At 38.0% G+C, this 21392-nt stretch overlaps 1 protein-coding gene across 3 annotated transcripts in view; it reads left to right on the forward strand.

Annotated features, from left to right (window-relative positions):
* Positions 1 to 3854: 3854 nt before the first annotated feature.
* The window catches only part of LOC131431207 (B-cell receptor CD22), a 230637-nt gene continuing 213099 nt past the window's right edge, over positions 3855 to 21392 (forward strand). For 2 of the 3 annotated variants that reach the window (XM_058596786.1, XM_058596787.1), the window contains exon 1: positions 3858 to 4662. The gene's annotated coding sequence lies outside the window, so the exon portion shown is untranslated. Of the gene's footprint in view, positions 4663 to 21392 lie in introns of all 3 variants that reach the window. The other variant, XM_058596788.1, reaches the window with a different exon arrangement.

The raw sequence follows: 21392 nt of genomic DNA on the forward strand, positions 1-21392 counted from the left end.
CGCCAGCCACTCAAGGCACGGATGCTTCTGAGATCACCCTCCACTTGATCGATCCACCTTGCTCGCTGCGCTCCTCGGATTAGATTCAAGAACCATTTTCACTGGGCTGTCGTCCGACATCCTTATGACATGCCCAGCCCATCGTAGACGTCCGATTTTAGCTGTCCGTATGATAGGTGGTTCTCCTAGCAGCTGTTGCAATTCGTGATTCATACGCCGTCTCCACGTTCCGTCTTCCATCTGCACTCCGCTATAGATGGTCCTCAGTACCTTTCTTTCGAAAACACTGATGGCGCGTTGGTCCTCTGCCAACATAGTCCAGGTCTCGTGGTCATAGAGAACAACCGGCCTAATGAGCGTTTTGTAGATGGTCAATTTCGTACGGTGGCGTACTTTTCTCGATCGGAGGGTTTTTCTGAGTCCAAAGTATGCACGATTCCCTGCCAAAATACGTCTATGAATTTCTCTGCTGGTGTCATTATCGGCGGTCACCAGTGAGCCCAAATACTCGTCAACCACCTCGATATTGTCACCGTCTATCAATATCCGTGATGGGAGGCATAGTGTTCCTTCTCTAGAGCCTCTTCCTCACAAGTATTTTGTTTTCGACGCATTTATGGCCAGTCCGATACGCCTAGCTTCAGCTTCACAATATCAATATCGTCAGCGAAGCCAAAAAGTTTTACGGACTTTCGGAAGATCGTGCCACTCGTGTCGATCCTCGCTTTTCGAATCACACCTTCCAGGGCAATCCAGCCCTCTCCGAGATTCGAAGGGACTCGAGAGCGTCCCAGATACTCGGACGTAGCACATCGCTCCATCCATCGTTGCTTTGACCAATTGCGTCAGTTTATCCGGGAAACCGTATTCGTGCATTATCTTCCATAGCTGTTCTCGATCGATTGTGTCGTATGCCGCTTTGAAGTCAATGAATAGGTGATGCGTGGGTACGTTGTATTCACGACACTTCTGGAGTACTTGTCTTATCGCGAATATGTGATCCGCAGTGGCGCGGGCTCCAGTAAATCCTGTTTGGTACGGCCCTACGAATTCCTTAGCTATTGGTGATAGACGACGGCAAAGGATTTGGGAGAGTACCTTGTAGGCGGCGTTCAGCAATGTGATTGCGCCGTAATTGCAACAGTCTAGCTTATCACCCTTTTTGTAGACGGGACATACCACTCCATCCATCCATTCCTGCGGTAGAATCTCCTCCTCCCAAATCCTAGAAATCATCTAGTGCAGCGCTCTAGCCAGTGCCTCTCCTCCATGTTTGAGCAGCTCGCCTGGCAACTGGTCATTGCCCGCGGCTTTGTTGTTCATCAGCTTGCCGATCTCCTCACTTATCTCCGACAGATCAGGGGCTGGGAATCTGTCGTTGGCTGAGCGTGCACTCAGATTGATTCCTGTACCGTTCTCTGTATCTTGTGCTTCGCCATTCAGATGCTCGTCATAGTACTGCTTCCACCTGTCGATCACCTCACGTTCGTTCGTGAAAAGGTTACCACTGGTATCTCTGCACATTTCGGCCTGTGGCGTGTAGCCTCTACGTGAGCGGTTCACCTTTTCATAGATCTTCCGTGTGTCATTTGCGCGATACAGCTGTTCCATCGCTTCGCGATCTTGGTCTTCCTGGTGGCGCTTTTTCCTCCGGAAAACATTGTTCTGTCTGTTCCGTGCCTGTCTGTATCGTTCCTCGTTCGCCCTCGTGCGGTGTTGCAGCATCCTCGTCATTGCTGCATTCTTCTCTTCGACCAACTGCTGACATTCGTTGTCAGACCAGTCATTTCCTCGATTCGATAACCTCGTACCTAGAACGGTTGCAGCAGTGCTACTCACGGCGGACCTTATGTTCCTACAGCCGTCTTCAAGAGTCGCCACGCCAAGCTGTTATTCCGGTGGTAGCACTAACTCCAGTTGTTGCGCGTATTCCTCTGCAGTACGAATGCTACGTAGCTGCTCGAGTTGGAGTCTTGTTAATACTCTTAGCCAATAGTATTCTGCCATTTTACGTTATTTGTTCCCTTCGGCTCATTAGTGCATTATCAGATTTTGCTGGACTGCTAATGCCTCCTCGCAGATCAACATAATTCGCTAGACAGACGATATATAGACATTGCACTTTGATGCAAAATAAAAGCGTTGTAAATTACAATGACTTTAGAAAGTTTAGTACATATTTTTATTTCAAACATATATATACACATTTACATACCCAAATACACCCACATAGACATTTTACGACCTCGACGAACTGATTCAAATAGATATTTAGAGGTTTTGGCTAAAAAGAAAATTTCGTGCTACTAGTGCACATAAACGTTATTACTATTTATTTGCGTTTCGTCTTCGACACGTCAGTGCAGAACAGTTTAAATTAAACTGCTTAGTGCAAACGCAGAAATTCGAATTGAACCACTTTTTAGACGTAACGTTCACGTTACTTGCGAAACACTTGATTAACATAGACACTGAAGCGCATTGATTCGAATGGAATACATTTTACACTCTAGGCTTCGGTTAAAAAGTTGTTTCACAGTGGGTTCCGAACCTCTCTTCAAAAATTAGGTAAAACTACTGAGCCTATCGCTACAAATCTCTTTTTAATCGTAAGATATTTGGTGAAGTTCGTGAGACAAAAAATATAAAATAATAGTTGTTTTTGATTAGAAACAAACATAAAAGATTTTGTTGTATATATGTAAACATTTTGCAAAATTGTGAACATTTGTATAGATTTTTAGGTTCATGCAGTAGCGTTCTATTGAGGCTCCAGTAAAGCTATGAACAAATTAGGCAAGTTATTACTGCAATCACCAGTGGTATTTCGACAATAATGATAATTTTATCGATATGGATATCAGTTCACCCAACTACCGGCTGTTGCAATAAACTTCAAGAAAAACATTGCTCGCGAACCTCCATGAAGTTTGTGGTTGTTCAAAATATACATGCGAAGTAATATTTTTAACGGAAATGGAATATTTTAATACCTGATGAATTATTACTATATTTACTTGTCGTTAGTTTAGCCGTGCTTTTAACCTTTTAGGTCGTTAGCACCAGAAGAGAAATAAAAAACATTAGGTGATGGAAGGTAACCGTGATATTTAGGCGACTCTCGTAGGAACGTACTTGACAAAACTGAAAACAATACCCATATATTCTGTCGCTCGCTTCCGTTGAGGCAATGCGTGCCGGTTGCTAGAGCCCAAACAAAAACGAACGAATGAATCAGAAATTTCATGAATGAACCAAGGGGAGAGAACAAAACATTCATACTTCCGAATAATAATTTATACGCGAGCAGTGAGCAATCTTTGTTTACGTTTGTAGTTGGATTCGAAGACTGTCTGTCCTCTGCTTCGCTGTGTGAGTACACTCAGAATCCAACTTCGGACCCATCGTTACGCAGAACGTTCGCTTTTCTCTCGCCCTGTTCATTATGCACCATGCTTCGGTGAGCAAAAGACCCGCGTTGTGAACGTTTGGCTCCCAAACACCACCCACCGAAGTTGTGCAAATACAAATGTACGGTTTTCGGTGACTACACAACAAAGTCTCGCAGTGTGATTTCGTTACACATGCTTGCATTTTCTCGTTTTTTTTGTGAGTGGGAGTTCAAATCTCCCTCTCTTTTAGACTTATGCTACATCACGGTGGCTACCAGTTCATGTACCTACTTCACTTCCGCTGAGAGAACATTATGGGTATTGTTGAATTCCGTTGCTCTCGTGCTTTGGAGGGTTCGCATTCTTCGTGATGCATTGACAAATTTTCCTCCTTCTCATTCGTCTATCCGTTCCGCTTCGAACACCGTACAGTGGGCCAAATATGATGACTTGCTGGAACCGACGTTTCAGTTGACTTGTCGCGGTCGATGTAGGTGGACACGTTTTTAGAACCGAGCTGTATGCTATTCGGACTATCACATGAGTGTTGCTATTGTTGTGTTTGGTGATGAAATGGATGAGAGAAGGATTATCTTCCTGTGAGAGTTCTCGTAGAGTCTCAGTGGAGTGCCGCTTTCAGTTAAGGCTCGAGGAAAATCCGTGTGATCGCATTAGTTCAGAGCATTTCTGACACTGATAAATGATAAGTGTAATAAGAGTGAAGCAGTTTAAGTATCGATGTCAAATGTGCTACAATTAAATCGTTCATAAAACCATTCCGCAAACAAAGCATTTTGAATTTTAGGCTCTGTTGAGTTGGCAAAGCAAGAAAGCGTGTCGGATGTTGATTCATCGTTCGGTGTTTGTGAATTTGAAATTCATAGGTAATGAAGTGATAGATCCCATGCGATCATAGAGCAGTGATACATGAGATGCATTAAGTGTATGTACTACTGATAGTCCAAGTGCGTGGTGTCTCCATTGATTGTTATTGTTCATCCTGAAAATGCGAAGCAAGGCCAATTGGATATAATTAACACACCGAAAATTGCGAAAAGTGCGTTCTTCTACTTACTGGTGGATTCATAATTAGTGAGCGTGAAATTGTGCAAAAGCGCAGTGAAAATTAAAAGTTATTAAAACGGCCACAGCAAAGAAGAAAATTCGAACCAGTAGAAACGAAAAAAAACTCGAACCAGTTGGATTTACGAAAGGAGCATCGAATAAATCACTCTCAATGGCAGCGATTTCGATTGGATAAAAGAACGAAGTTAGTATAATTGTGTCGTTAGGTGAAAAAGGATACGGACAGGGAAAATAATTGTAATTAATGATAATAATTATTTGGAATTGTTTATTTTGTTGCTTTAAGCGCAGTTTGGAATTTTGAAATAGATGCTTATTACGCTGATGTTTTATGTTGTTGCGTTATATTTAAAAAACCTACTATGTATTAATGCGATTGAAATATTTAGAATTGAATTCACAATAATGCATAAAATATTAATCGCTACTTGACAGATAATTTTATTTTAGATTGTAATGAAATCTGTACATATTTTTTTGTAATAATTTGATATCAAAACGCGGAAAGTTTAACTCCATCCCATGAAATTTTCCTGGAATGCATTAATCGAATACTGAAATTTTTACTTAGGATTGAGTCCAATTTCTACTAAAAACGAAGATACAATAATTGTCTTTTAAAATAAAAGTGATTCTATCTAAATGTGATAGAAGTTCTTACTAATTACAATAAACAGTGTTATGTGTTTACTATTTATTAGATTGTAATTCAATATATCATTGATAATATTTTAGTTGAGTGTGGTGGCTTTTCGGCTCTATCATTTACATGATTAGGTCATTGCCATTTAAATCATCATTGATTTCTGCAATGCTATGATTGTTGTTGTAGGAAAAATTGTGAACCTACTTGTCATGCGAATGGAAGGGGAGTTTGTTGATTAACTTTTGTCTGAAACTCAGGTTTATATTTCTAATTTATAATACCTGAAAGTGCGATTATATAAATAATTTAAAATAGCCTTGATCAAATAAATTGGAATCTGAGAATCTGACTCCAACAAGTTTATGAGTAATTGAATACTCAACATAAAATTTCAAATTTATCCAACAAGAAGTTTGAATTCTGGTTGATATAAGACATAATTTTTACTAAGAAAATGTAAAAAAATGCTAATAGATAAAAATAGGCTTCGGTCGATAATACTGCTGAACTGCTGGTTGTATCGGTGTATGTGTGGAAATAAGAAACACTCTGATATTCCACAGATGAAATAGATTATACTTTTGAAAAAGTACACAATCTACCTTAAAGTGGTATAAGACTGCCGATGACTTGTAGCATGTGGTTTACTGATATCGGAAATAGTAAAGACTGTCCCAGAAAGTATGAACGCACTTTGATTCCGCTGTAAATAATTCACAAGTGTTAGATATTCAAATTTTATTCGATATACTGTGATAATATTAGATTACAACAACAGAATATTATTCTCAACATTTGCTACTTAGCCATTGTAGTCTAGCTGGCGCACCTTCTTGCGAACGTTCCTCATTAAATTCCGTACAGACTTCTTGGCGACAAGTTTTGACACTTTCTTCCAATCTTTTTCGAACTGTTGAATGGTTTCGGCTGCCGAGACATGTTTCCTATGATGTGCCTTCGTTAATGCCCAAAATTCCTCAATTGGTCGAAGTTGTGGGCAAGAAAACAACAGGATCCTTGTGATTTCGAATCATGGGTAGAAGTCGTTTTTGTAAACATTCTTTGATGTATATTTCACTGTTCATTGAAGCAGTGGTGATAAAGGGTTTCGAAATCTTACCGCAGCTACAAACTGCTTACCAGACCATAGCTTTCTTACCAATTTTTTCGACTTCAATCCATGTCTCGGACTGGTTTAAAACGTGCCCTTCTCGCATCGTATAATATTGTGGTCCGGGCAAGGATTTGTAATCGAGTTTCACATAGGTTTCGTCGTCCATAATTATGCAGTTCAAATTTCCAGCAAGAACCGTATTGTACAGCTTTCGAACCCTCGGCCTGATCGATGCTTCTTGCTTCGGACTACGTTTTGGTTGTTTCTGCTTCTTATAAGTTCGAAGATTCAAACGTTCTTTAACGCGGAGAACATTTGACTTCGAAGTGCCCACTTTTTTGGCCACATCCCGAACTGAATCCTCCTTCTTTTGCTCGAACGCCTTCAGTATACGTTTATCCAACTGAGGGTTAGCATGGCCTTTTTTTCGACCCGTTTTCGGTTTATTCTCAAAGGTGTTATCCTCACCGAACTTCCTGATTGCATTTCGCACGACTTTTTCACTTACTCCTTTCATTTTTGCTATCTTTCTCAGTGACAGTCCGCGTTCTGTGCACCATTAGTGCACAATTTTTCGACGTTGTTCTGCTGAAAGTCCACGCATTTCGAAACAAACTAATGAAAACGAATAAACAACTGCACAAGTGGTTAGAGAAGAGTGTAAACAACAGGACGCAGCCAAAAAAAATGGACAGATTCTGAACCATTGCGAAATGGCAGCGGTTTTTGGTTGCGTCCATGCTTTCTGGGACAGTCTTTATAAAATGTATTATTAAATTTAAATGGTTTGATCCATGAATCTAAATAATTTTTTTTTGTGGTAGCACAGTCATACATTTTATGTTACCAAACGCTTTAAGAAATTGTATGCATTGATTAAAATTTGAGAATTTGATAGTTATTTTTTATATGATTGACTTAAACTTCGACCCAATTTATAATTTGTCATATGGGAAATTATATGGATTCAACTGCACAGAAAATAAAATGAGTATAATTGCAATATAGAGAACGACTGTTTGCTGTCAGGTTCTAACCAAAAGCTAATATTACTATCGAAATGGTCCACAACCTTAGTCGATTGTTAGTGTGTAAAACAATTGTGTGGCTTTCGTTATAATGTTGCTGATAAAAAGAGTCATTTCAGATCGAATATGTGAAAACTAACTAGTGAAATCACAGTTTTTATCCGGCTGCCGAGATTTGGAGCTAGAACTTCTTGATTGTCAACCAGCGTCATCTGTTTTCATCCGCCTAGTTTTAAAATAAAACCGACAAAGGTTTTCATTGAATACATTGTTCATCCATCGTAGTGAATTTGAGATTTTATAGTTCTGTCTTCTTATATTAACGAAGGGTTTCGTAGTTTATATTTAGATTCAATGTTATTAACATTCCGTGAAAATGTTATTCTGTGTTTTTGGTTAGCGCAAGATTGTATCAAATATGTGGGAAAGAGTTTAGTTCGTGAATAGTGATGTGTTTTTAATAAAATCGTAACTTCGATAAAACAGTATTACCACGGAAAAAAACTTACTCATGCGCAATAAAAAAAGCCTTATACCATAGCTTTGATTTACTATACTATATCGCTATGAACAATAGAAGAAATTATGGTGAGTAAGTGAGAGAGTTACATTCAAAATGATATAGAAGATTGAATAATGAGATGTGTTAAAGATCTTCTCACATTTTCTCACTATCTTTTCCTAATTTTTATCGGTGTTCACATTTTTTGACACATTGTTCCGATTTTGATCCCACGCGTAGAAAATTCTCTGTTGCATTATCGAATGCAGAATTAGATTTCATATGTAAGCGTTTTCGTTTTCACAGAGTCGATCGCTTCAGATGTTCAAAATGATTATGCGGTTTTTGACACACATCGCAGTAAATTTGTGTGAAAACGTCATATGTGTAATATGCGATGATGGTTCCATGAAGTGTTTTAAGCCATTTTTTTCGAATTTGATCTATGCCACCTTATACGACATCTGGGGTGTTTAGGTAAAAGTGTGTATGTGTCGAATAATGGCTTAAATAAAAAGGTTTATGGTCTCATTTGTGGCTATTAATTTTATTACCGGATCTAACTTTTGGTTCCGGAATTATAGAGTGCAGAATTTTTTAAATTTTAGGCAGTCATTAATAATTGACGACTAATGCAATAAATATGAAAATCTTCTGAATTGGGCTCAATACTGTTCCAATTTTTTTGTTAATGGTCATATGAATTGACTTTGAAAATATTGGTCACAGTTTCATCCTTGAAATTACCGTAAATAGTGATCTAAAATTTCGAAATGGAACTTATTTCGTACAAGCTGAATAAAGCCCTGATTCACTTTTCGGTTTCGGTGTGATAGGGTGATGAGTTTGAAAAAAATTGCATAGGCCGTCGGTTCAAAGTACATTGCACTGTTTCAGTAGTTGTATTTTCGTTGTTATTTTTAATAGATTTGATTTATTTCATTTTATTTTGGGAAAAGTGAAAATCCGGTGGGGTAGAAAATTATATAATCTCTACATCTAGCAGGCATACAACATTCTCAACTCTTGTACTTTTGAATTTAGACGTTAATGGACAACAAATAAGTGACTAGAACACTCCTGTGAAAGCATTACGTGATAGATGGCTAATCGAAGTCATTACTCAAGTTATCGAATATACAGTTCATACCAGGTATGCCAATTAATAATGCAGGATTTTTTTCAAGAGATGTTTCAATCAGAGATTCGTTCACCGTCGAAAGTACTGTGTTATTTTTTTATGTAACATAACGTTGTATAAATCCATTGCTGCTTAGTCAATTATAAGTTAGTGTTATATAGAATAAGTGAAATGAACATGTATCAACTCTTGCCAAGTAAAGAGCATTTGCGGGGAATGTTGATTCCTTGATTGGTTTACAAATAAAAGTGCTGCTAAATCCTATCGAATTCTTGTTGAAACTAACGGGGAACATGCTTTATCGGTCGCGACTCAGCAAGTCAAGCGGTAAATGGTGAGCGAAATTTTGCATTAAACAAAGAGTTTTTCCGCACCAAATCGTGATGGGAGATGAGGAATGGATTTGTTTTGAGAATCCCAAGCACAGAAAATCACGGATCGACCCCGGCCAACCATCAACATCATTTGCTAAACGTAATCGCTTCGGAAAGAAAACAATGCGTTTGGAGGGATGGAAAAAGTGTCCAATTGAAACTGTGAATTAAGGGAAACTGTAAATACTGATCGCTGCTGACTTTAAACGATGAATTTGAATAAAGCATTTCTCGATAAAAAAACCCGAAAACTCCTTAAAACATGAGGAAGCCGTTTTGCGCACAGTAAAAACGGTAAAAATCTTAATTTCTTAACTCAGATGGTAACTTTTTCCCCACTTGCCATACTACCCAGACTTGGTCCTTCCGACTAGCATTTGTTTTTATCGTTTTAAATTCCATAATGACAAGTCTCAAGGATTTTGAGTCGTGTGAAGTAAATTAATGAATGAAAAATTGAAAAACATAACATTTTCAGATATTGAGATTACTTTTTACGTTTCATTATTGTTTTTGTCTTTCTAATATAGAAAGGTTATAAATTGCATGAAATCTGGACTAGTAAAATTTGAATCGGAGGGCTTAATGGCATGTACCGATATCAGTTCGTCGAGTTGAGCTATATCTGTGTGTACATGTGTTAAATAATTCCAGTCTCTCTTCTCACTGATGGCTGAACCGATTTGCACAAACTTGAGTTCAAATAACAGGTTTCGTAGTCCCATACGAGATTCATGAGTTGTTTTTTGGAATCTGTCTACCGGTTCTGGAACCACGAGGCCAAGAGTGTTCAGTATAATGTATTGCTATATAAGAAACAAATGCCGTGTATTTTTTCTAAATCGGGCTACAATCTATTCCAATTTGTAGGTCATGTTAGTGCTGGCCAAATGAACCGAACTCGTCTATACCCGTCCCAGGATACCGGTTCCTTAAGAACCGATTTTCTCAAACTCAGATTCATAAAAATTGTTCTATGGCTTCAAAGTCATAGGGAGATGAGTGTTGAAAATTTCAAACTTGTTTCAATCCACCTAGTAGTGTTATGATGCCTTTCTCATATAACTCAATAAGCTTTTTTTGAATATTGAACAAGAACAGGAAAGTATCATAACCTTTTCAATTTTTAACAGTTCTAGCCCAAGTTAATAGGCATTCTTCGTTTTGTGCATTTTTGCTTTAAAAGACGGTTTAAAATTTTAAGCGCACCTCACCCTGTTACCTTACCAATGCATAGGACGCTGGTCTTGAAAGACAGTTGTCGTATGTTCGAGCCCCGACCTGGAAGGATTCTTAGTGTCAGTAGGACCCATAGTACTAGCCATGAAATGATTCTGTACACTAAGAATCGGCTATGGATGGAACTATAGGCTTTGATATACCCTGTTGTTTCGGACCGGAAGTGAGACTCGACCATAGGTCAAAAGCAGTCTATTTTCATAGATATTAACTCTTTTATTAGAGTTTAAGTTGGTGAATATCGACTCAGCTGTTTCAGAGAAAATGAAAAGAGTTCCGTTTTTTGTTTTTTTCAACCACTATATTCTGTACTTTCGGAACCGGGAGCTGGAAACCGGTATAACGGTAAATCGGTTCGTTTGGCCAGCAATTAGCATAACCTATAAATTGAAGCCATTTTGACCCAAATTCTTACGATTTTTGCACTATCGCTCTATAAGACAGGTTGCAATTTTATAAACACTACCCTGTATTTCCGGAACCAGAAACCAGATCTGGATAAATTCATTCATCATCATATGAAAACATAATACTGTTCATTTAAAAATGAATTTGCGAAGATCCGTCTGTCCATTTCTGAGAATTTGGATTTCCGGTTTGGAGCACACAACCACTTACCCGGTACTTCCAGAATCAGGAACGATGATCCGGTATTCCCAAAACCTACGTATTCTATGGAACTATAGGGCCTTAAATTTGAATCTAATTTGAATGAAATCGGTTGAGCGGTGTCCGAGAAAATCGAGTACACTGTTTCATCATTTTTTTGCACATTCTATCACCTTACCCTCGGCAGCTTGGGATTGGAAAAAAATTGTAATTTCAATCGTTCGATTGCAAATGTGCGCTTTTTTCTATTTACAGTTTGTAAAAATAATCAATGCAAATGACTAGCAATTACTAGGTCCCAGGAATTTCAGTGCCACTGCATCGTGGTACAATAAATAAAGTGAAGTGTACCAGGAAATCGTTCTGCTAGTCTATCGTATTGAATAAAGCAAATTCATTTTGTCTACCTTAGGGCAGTTTTTGTGTTAGATTGTGCTGATCTCTCGCATTGCTATTTTATTGTAGAATTATTTGAACGGTATAAAGCACAACACCTTTAATTGAGGTACTACACCTTCAAGAAGATGTGGTCAGAGATGGCTTATACATTAGACTCTCTTCTAAACAAATTAAACTTGTAATTGAAAGTGAATCGAATATTTATTCATTATTGTAGATTGCAAGCTTTGCCCTAACAACGTTATCATTGATTTGATTTTTACTAAACTTTAGACTAAATGCAATTAAGCTGAAAAATATGCACAGTCTGCTTTGGTAGTTAAATATTCATCGCATGAAGTACCGAGCGGTTTCCAAGAAAGTAATTAAATTTGCCACATCACCGTGTGATAAATTTGCTTTTTGTTCTTTCCTCCTGAGACCAAGGCGTTGAGCCGAGATAGCAAAATATTGCATAGACGATACCACGCTTCTATGCTTGACAGCTATGGTAATCAATTACGTGAGCAAAATTCAATCAAACACTCCTGTCAGATGAAGATTGAAGGTGACAGATGGTGGTAACCACGAAAAACCACGCCGTAATGTCACTAGTCAACCAAAATCTATGTTGAGGATAAGTCGTAGTAGGTGTTTATATTATGTACAAATTGCAAAACAGAACTTTTTTCCAAGGTTGAAATTTAGATCGAATTATAGCGGTAGTAGCGAAATCGACTTGTGAATCTGATGTTTAGCAAGGAAACAACAGGAGTACTGGTGAAAAGCAATGACGAATGAATAGCAAATTTGTCAAAATTATAGTTATTCAGATCGAAGTTGAACGTAAGCCGAAACACCATAGGGGATACTATGTTGTCTTTATTGTAATGGGGGAGATAAAGCCATTAGATAGCCAACAGTCGTGAAGCATTGTACTTGAAAAAATAAAGAAAAAAACAAGTTTTCTCATTAAGGAAAAGTTTTGGCACGAGTAGAGAACAGTCTTTTGCGACTATATCGGTAATCGAAAAATAGTAACTGCAAAAGCGTAACACGTTTTGCTTGGAGGGAAAATAAGTACGGAATTAAATTAACCAACCACATGCTTCAGAGGAGCTGGCTCGCAAAAGTGGGAAAGTTTTCTGGGCAGAAAAACGACCGTTAAGTTTGCCATGAATGAATACCAGAAATAGACCACACCGGATGATCGTTCAATGTGAAGAAGAAGGACACTGCGAGAGAAATAAATAATATACTTTCTTTGAATGACATGAAGAACCTAGAACTACCTTGACGTTTGAAAATAAACTTTTTCCGCGTGCTTGGACTTGCATCATTAAACGAATATTCTTTTTTTATTCACACACATCTTAGAGATGTTTTTTGGCCATCGTAGTCGATTATTCAATACGTGCTAATTTTCCATAGCTCATTTTAATAATCTCTTCTTCCTACTGTACCAGAGTGAAAATTGCTCACGTTGAAACCGCACTCAATTACCGTAATCCGGTCTTTGAAGAGAAGATTCAGTCTTTGAAGAGATGGTATCATTAATCAAAATAATCTTTCCATTCCTTCGTTTTTCACGCCTGTCATGAAATTGCTAATATTTTCGTACTCAACCATTTACTTTTGGAACGGGAGAACATTATATCTCGATAACTGATCAGTAAATAATCTTCATGGAGAAATAATTGAAAACGAACTATATTACGAGGAGTAAAATGTCGGGATTTGATCTAATTGCGATTAGCAACATCTGCTCTATCTTTCTATGTAATTATTCTATTATTATTATTATTATTGCAACAACATTCAACTTAGTACTTAGTACACTTAGTGATGGGTCTTAACGTAGCTCGATTCTGGTAAAGTTTGGACTGAAGTTTTTAATTGTTTTTTTTTTGAAGCCTGTAAAAACCTTCAAAACAGCATTGTATGTTATATAATGCAGGTGAATATACTTGAACAAATATAAGGGCCTGAAAATATTCTAGATTTTATGAAGATTGAGGAAGGCTATTTAATTTCAAGATATTCTAGTTGCCGTAATCTGTATAATATTTATATATGGACCTTCTAAAATATGACCCTCTCCATCCTGAATACAGTCATTAGTTAAGTCAAGTTACCAATTACAGTAAAATAATAGAATTTCAAGAAGATTATTAACCAATAATGCGGAAACTGAGGATAATATTTTTTAGAATTTATTCTTTTAAGAACTTATCTCTTTTTTATATATTTGCCTTTCTCATACAGACAGAATATACAATTACTGTGAAAAACGACTTTGCAATCATTTTTCTATTCGATTCAGTTCATTGTCATCAGCAATTGTCTGTGTATGTGTGGATATGCATAAATAACGAAAATGTGCTCTCGATTTTCGATACGAACAGTTTTATAGTCTCATATTTTGGTTTTGGAGAAACGAGGTAAAATAAGCTAAAGACACAAAACCAAAACCTGTTTGAATCCATCTAATGGGGTAATGATCGCTTTCTCAAATCACTCATATTCTCATATATAATACTATGGCATTCTTAAAAATACTGTTTTTTGCTTCTTGGAAGAAAACAAAAAAGGTTGTTTAGACATCAACTTGCATAACCTTCGAATTGAAACAGTTCTAAGATTTGTTAAGCTATATCTGAGAAATCGAAGTAAGCTCCACTATTGCTGGGACTTCTGGATCCGGAGACCGATATAGTCTATATAGTATTTGTTTTATCGTCGTTCTATATGACAGTTTGAAATCTTAAATTTTATGCCAAATTTTCGGTACTTTTGCAACCGGTATAACTGAAGTGAAATGGTTTAGTCATCTGCTAGCAAAATTTCCGAGTTAGATAATTTTTCATAATTGCTGCTCGTTACATGATTTTTTCTTGAAAAACACTCTTGATAAAGAAAATTTTTGGTCATTCAAGCCTATGTTTGTGAAAATCGGTTAAACCATTTCCGAGGAAAGTGACTGAACAAAAATGTACTGGTTCAAATGGTATATAGTATGACACTCGGTTCAAAATTCGGCTTTTACAGTAATTTCATAACCTTTCTATATAAAAAAAAGGCAAACATACTCTTGAAACTGAAATTTTTACTTATATCTTTCCGTAGTTCCATAATCAGGAGTTGGATCGAGATGAAATTCAGGAATTCAGGAACTATGTATGTAACATTTTTGAGCGCTTATTTTTCTTGAAGATGGCTAAATCGAACGGCTGGGCAACGTTTTTTGGGGGGTTGCAAATCAATCCTTGAGATCTTTATTTTTGCTTATCAAGTCGATCCCTCCAGAGCTTGAGAATTGGAGCGCATAACAACAGGCAGCCGCGACTGCCGGCTGCTAAAGAGGGGTCAGCGAACAAGCGTCGGTTCGGGAGTTTTTCCGTTGTCGGGGAACTCTCCGTCGGTGTAGTCTAAATCCTCCGCCAGGGATTAAACAAGTAGATTGCGACGTAGCTCCGGTATGGATCGTCGAGGTGCCAGTTAACTGGAAGCCATCATCCAACCGAATCACCCAGGCATCCTGCCGATCGATCCGTTCACGGATATCGGAAGCGACGGGGAATTCTTCGCTGGTGTAGGCTAGAAGCCACAGCATCAAAGTAGAGTCGTCGGGGCGCCAGTGAACTGAACGCCACGCTCCAACCGGAATCACAGAATCGACATCGGCTTTCATTCGAGTGTCCCGTGTTGCAAAACACGAGATACGGTGTCGGGAGAAACTCTTTCGTCGGGGAGCTCTCTGTCGGCGTAGTCTAGATCCTTCGACGGGGGTTAGATGAGTATATGGCGACGTAACTCCGGTATGGATCGTCGGGGCGCCAGTGAAACGGAAGACATCCTCCAATCGAATCACTGGACCGACCCAGGCATCCTGCCGTTCGAACCGTTCACGGATTTCGGGAGCGTCGATCCCGGGGAAACTTCCATTGTCGGGGAACTTTTCCGTCGGTGTAGGCTAGATCCATCGTCGGGGATTAGCCGAGTAGTTCGTGATGTAAACCAGCCCTGGGTCGTCGAGGCGCCAGCGAACCGGAAGCTAAGCTCCAACCGGAATCGCCGGACCGACCTCGACATCCTCCTGGTCGATACCCTGTAGCGAAACGAGTGGCCCAAAATCGAGAGATAAATGGCCCAAAAGTAAGAGAGAACGACACAGACGTCCACGACGATGCATAAGTCCGGGAAGGGTGCTTTGAGCACCGATAGTCTTCCACCCTGAAGTAATACCTAAAGGTAGTTCCGGGGATGGAGGGTTGAAGATTCAAGGTGTTTTGGTGGGTAGTTCCAATTATACAGTGGTAGTCCTGTGGAGAGTCCCACACTCTCCCCACTGTGCGTAAATGCATTTCACCTTAAAAAAAAAGAGCTTAAAATGTAAAAACTTTAATTTTTTGCTCACTAAACTAACGATAGAAGTGGTTTATCAAATTATGTCTGTCTGAAAAGCAAGAGAAGTGTTTTGTATCGCGCGTGCGTTTTACCGCATCTTCCCCTAATAAGGATTATTTTTGTATTTAAACTCAATTTGAGTTCAGGTTAATGATAGTTAGTTTAGCGTTTTCTTTGTTGTGAACGTGTTTGCGAGTGTGAGAGAGGAATCGAGAGTAAAACATGTGCACTTAGCTTTTTCGGTGGTGAATGAATTGATACATACAGTATTCAATCAATCATATTTGAAACTAATATTCTTCATAGAATAATTTATACACTATACAGATAATTTGTTAGAGATGGATTTCAAAATCTTTAAAAAGAAGGATTTCAAAAGAGACGAAACAATTGTCATATAAGAGGCCAGAGCACTTATTGTATATAACCTTTCGTTTTCTAGTTGCACTTAAAGCCTGAGAGTTGTCGGTTACTTATAAGTTTTGATGGTTTTTACGGTTGCACAGATTTAAACAAAAGCATATATTATTTATGATAACTACAGCTAGTCAAAATTATCTAGACTTTGGCACGTCAGATTTATTATGAAAGCTACAGAAGTCGAAATATTCGATGAACAATTTGAGGTTGTCATTCCGAGCGCTGTGATTTGAAAGCATTCAGTCTTTACATTTAATACACATTACGAAAAAGGAACAGAATATTACTATACTGTTATATTTCAATGTCTCCCTGCGGAAGCCTATGGTTCATTGATGTACCAGACCGAATAGTACATGTACATGATGTACATAGACCGAAAATAGATGTAACATGCGCATAATTTATTCATTATTACGACTTAATTTGATTTCGTGATTACTTTTAGAATAAAGACGAATGAAGAATTGGATTACGCTTCTTTTCATGGAAACAGGGAAGTTGAATGATTTTTTTTAGCGATTGAATACTTTGCAACCATATTCCATACGATTTTCTTAAACATGCTAATCCGTATGGTGCGCGTGATGACATTTTTCTTTCCTCGTTTTCGTAGCTAAAATTATTTATTAGCTACTTATGCCTTCACTTATTCACATTGCGTGCCGCCGGAAATAACGACGAGGCAAACGGCCACCTATAAACAACGAGTCATCAGCTTTGGAAACTTTCAGTCAATCATCCGCAAGCGTTCTGGAACGAGAAATATTCGGTTGAGCTCAAAGCATTTTTGGCTCCGACATTTTTTCTGTTTCGATCGATCATTGCCGCCTTGACTATAGAAAATTAGTTTACGCTTATCATGCTATCAGGTGACAGGTGGAATTGTGATGTTAAATACATTCTTGTTAGAAAGTTCATGCCTAGCCGGAAAGGCACAAATAGAACTTGAGCATTCGATCAAATGTTTGTTTTTCTCTTTTGACATGTTTTTAGGCTTGAATGTTATACTTCAACCTTATAAAAACTACAGTTTTGTTCTGTGATATACCCTGCGAATGAATTCAGTACTTGCCTCCATATACGTATAGGGGAGAGTTGGCAGTCTAGGGCCGACGCAAACCTTGGGCAGCTCGTGTTTTATCGAAAGGTATTGAAGGAACATATTTGAATTTTTTATTGGAAGTAAAGTGAGCAATTTCAGTGATTTTCATACTTGATTATTTGATTACCACGAACGAAAAAAATATAACCTCAATTTTGCGACGGCCATGTAAATTTTTTTGGTTCAAAATTTTTACCGTGAGGTTGACATAATGAAGGCTTTTTCTTCAGTTTTGCAGAGAATGATGAAATTGACTATCAGAGAAAACGATTCAGCTGTAATATACAAGTTCTGTACTTTGAAATTCGAATGCAGAATTCTGTTTCGGAAATTCATCTTTACCACTGTGCAACAAAATTCAAGATGTGAATTTTAGATCTGGATTCTAGAATTTCTTCCCAAATTCAGTTTCAGAATTAGACACCTATATTCAGATTTGGAATTCATTTCCGGAGTCCAGGTAAAGAGTAAAGAATCTGCATGTTGGAGTTTAATTCGGATTTTCAGCTCTGGAATCTGGAATTCGTGTGGAAGAATATGCTTGTCATCAATAAGTTATATTTTATAATAGATGCACCGTTACAATTCTGGAAGCAAAAAAAGTCGCAAAAATCACACAATCAACTAATACGAACGATTATCGATGTACGGATGTATTAAAGAAGCATGTCAGTTTTATTCGTATTCACGTCCTACAGTTATGTCTGTGACATTACCTACCCGCCTTTTTACTTGCATGACATTATACATCATAATTTACGATACTACTTGTAATAAAAATATGAATTTATTAGCAGATACCAACCAAATTCTTTTTTTCTTTACAAGCAACAGTATTGTTCAGTTTTATCAATTGATTATAAATTCAATTATGATAGTTTTGACCTAAGGCACCCATCATGGAGCCAACAAATTTTCAAGTTCAATTTTTATGTATGAATTACCAAAGAATGGCCCAAGGCTGCCGACTCTCCCCTATTGAATCACACAATATAATAACACAATAATAAATATTGATTAAACCACTAATGACTATCGATTAATACGTTTTCCAAATCGGTGGTCTAAATTGATCGTTTCAAGAACAATGATTGAACTGTGAATTGTTAAATAGAGGCAGAGAAAGGTTTAACATTTTGAAAAGTAACATTATTTTGCCTACGAATGGGACATACGACATCTACTTATGATATTCAATTAATAAAAGCCGAGGTACCAAGAGCAACAGTCCAGTTATTGCACTTAATTTTTTATCTGGATTTTACTTTCAATAATACTTAAACCGGTTTTTCAAACTAATTTTCACTTATCCGATTTCTGCATTGCATTCATATAACAGTTGGTAAGGTTGATAAGCCTTGCTGCATTGGTTCTTTTCTAAGCCGGATGGATATGGTTCTGTTGTTTTGTTGCCTCATTATCAAATCGAGTAAATACTACCCTAATCAAACAGTTCCAGGAATTTATTCAGACAATTAAAAATAAAAGATTATTCATTAATATCGATATTGTTCCCTTCATCTGAAACACACTTATGCCAGCGCTTGATATAATCCTCCAAACATTTTTTATATTCTGTTTTCGGTATGGCTAGGTAGTTTTAACACCGGAGATGAAATTATGGAAAAATCGTAGATGGCTCTGATGGCCATACCGAAAACTGAATATAAAATGTCGAACAAAACAAATCGTTGTTAACTCTTCGTAGGTCGTCGCTGATGTTCCAAGAGCTGCCACCAGATGTTTCTTGGCGCTTTTGACCACAGTCTCCCCAATTCCTCTACGATGTGGCGATGATGGAGAGTTGAAAATGCATTTGATGCCATCCATTTGACAAAAACCTTCCAGATGAAAGTGTAGCAGACAGCTCCTGTGCTATTGTCTGACCAAATCTCATTTGGATTTCTACGTAGCCTTAGTGCTGCAATGAACACACTTGTAGACAAATCACTAGCTGCTTCTCTTTGATAAACTCACGAATACCGCCAAATAACCACACGAGGTACTGGTAAACTTCCCATCAATTGATTCACTGTTTTCCCTTCAATCTTATACAGCGAACACAACGCTTAACAATTCTAAGAACAATTGTGTCGTGGCCGACTATCCAATGTTGTTGATTCACTGTAGATGTTAGTAAATTTGTTCCTGAATACATGTCTCGGAGATGAAGATCTCGCAATAACGATTCCGTTACACGACTATCACGTGGAAGCATAATAGGGTGCTCAATATCATAGGAGTAAGGTGCCTGTTGCAGACGACTGCCTTCCAGCCAGTTCCATCCAGAAAAGGATGCAAACCAGCCAATGGTTTAAATGACACTTTCTGACAGTTCCGAATCAATCATAGTTCCCATTTAAATGATACGTATTGAGCTGCTTAAGCTAGCTTTATCTTGGCTTGATAGAATTCACTTGGTGTCAACAATGATTCTAAGATCGCTCCTTGAAGCGCCTGAATAAAGCGATTTACGTACGCCAACACGCGGACAATAAACGTGTAATTTGATACATTTTCTCCACATCTACTGCGAATGCAACCCGCTCTCGACCAAAATCGGAGAAAAACCGTGAAGAGATCTAGATTAACATTTGACCCTGCCATTACTCGATCGTTGAGGGATACACCATTGATGACGCGCGCGAAGCGTCAAAACGACCCTTAAATTGATAGTTATACTTCCGCTCTCAGTTTTGGGCCACAGGAGTTCCTAAGTCGTTGACTTGCCACGCTACCAGAAGAGCAAGAAAGGCATCCAAACCTAGGATAATGTCGATGGGACCAGGTTGATTGAAGTTTGGATCTGCCAAACACATCCGCATTTGAATCAGAATCGAGTAAGGCACGTGCATGCTGTAAGGATCCGTCACTTCTTTGTACACGGATAACTTTACTTTTAGCATTAATTCTCGTTTAGAATGTCCAACTTCTTAAATTCAAATTCAAAAACTTCTCGAACGTCGGATTCTCCATGTAAATAATTCGTTGCGCCCTCGGCGAACGTGTTTCTTTATCCATTTTGCCCAATAGCAGGTAGATAAACCACGGATCGCGAGTGTTGAACTCATTTCAAAGCGTGTTTAGTTGACGAAATACGTCTTCTTATGTCGTTTTTGCTTGAGAAAACTGATACTAATCCAGGGTAGTCGTCAAACAAACACTTTTCAATAAACTATGTTGATTTCGCACTTAGCAACGGGGGTTTGAGTAAAACTGATTTTAAAACCAGGTTCGAAACTGACTCGATTTTCAGTTCAACAACGTTGAAACTGGGTTCGACTTCTGACTTCAAACAAACGGTTTGACAGCAATTAGAATGGAAACTGGCATCAAGCGAAAACGACATTAGATTACTTTACCGTTTACCGAAAGTTCCTTTAACTGGCCAAGCCGGTCATGAATTTTGTCTGCTTCCGAGCATTCCCATTTCAACTGCATTAGCGATGCAATTCGTTGGGATACCAGCTTACCCATCGCGGTTTACTATTTTATCCGGTGTAAAAGGACCGTAAAGATATACTCGGAATTACCAACGCGGAACCACCGAAACTACAAACGGACAGCGGTATATAGGTATATATGGAAAAATCTATAGTATCACAAAACACGTTTTATTCCAATTGTATCTAAGTTAACTATTACGTGATTACATTTTTCTTTTAACTGTCAAATCCACGGTTAACAAGATCATGTAGTGCCAGAAGGATCGTAGCAATAGTCATGCGATTGTCATTCTATTGAGAATCAGATGCGAAGTATGTTCAAATTAGAAGGTCAAGTTCCACAACGGAATGTAGCACCAACACTTTGCATATTTTTAATCCAATCTGAATTATAACAAATACCACAATACATTCATATATAATCGTGTCATGGAACAGCAACAAATCATTTAGTTGACATATTGCCTACAATAAAGAATACAAGCGGAGAAAGGTACATTACCCA

This window comes from Malaya genurostris, chromosome 2 (genome assembly GCF_030247185.1).
Source record: "Malaya genurostris strain Urasoe2022 chromosome 2, Malgen_1.1, whole genome shotgun sequence".
Lineage (NCBI taxonomy): Eukaryota > Metazoa > Arthropoda > Insecta > Diptera > Culicidae > Malaya > Malaya genurostris.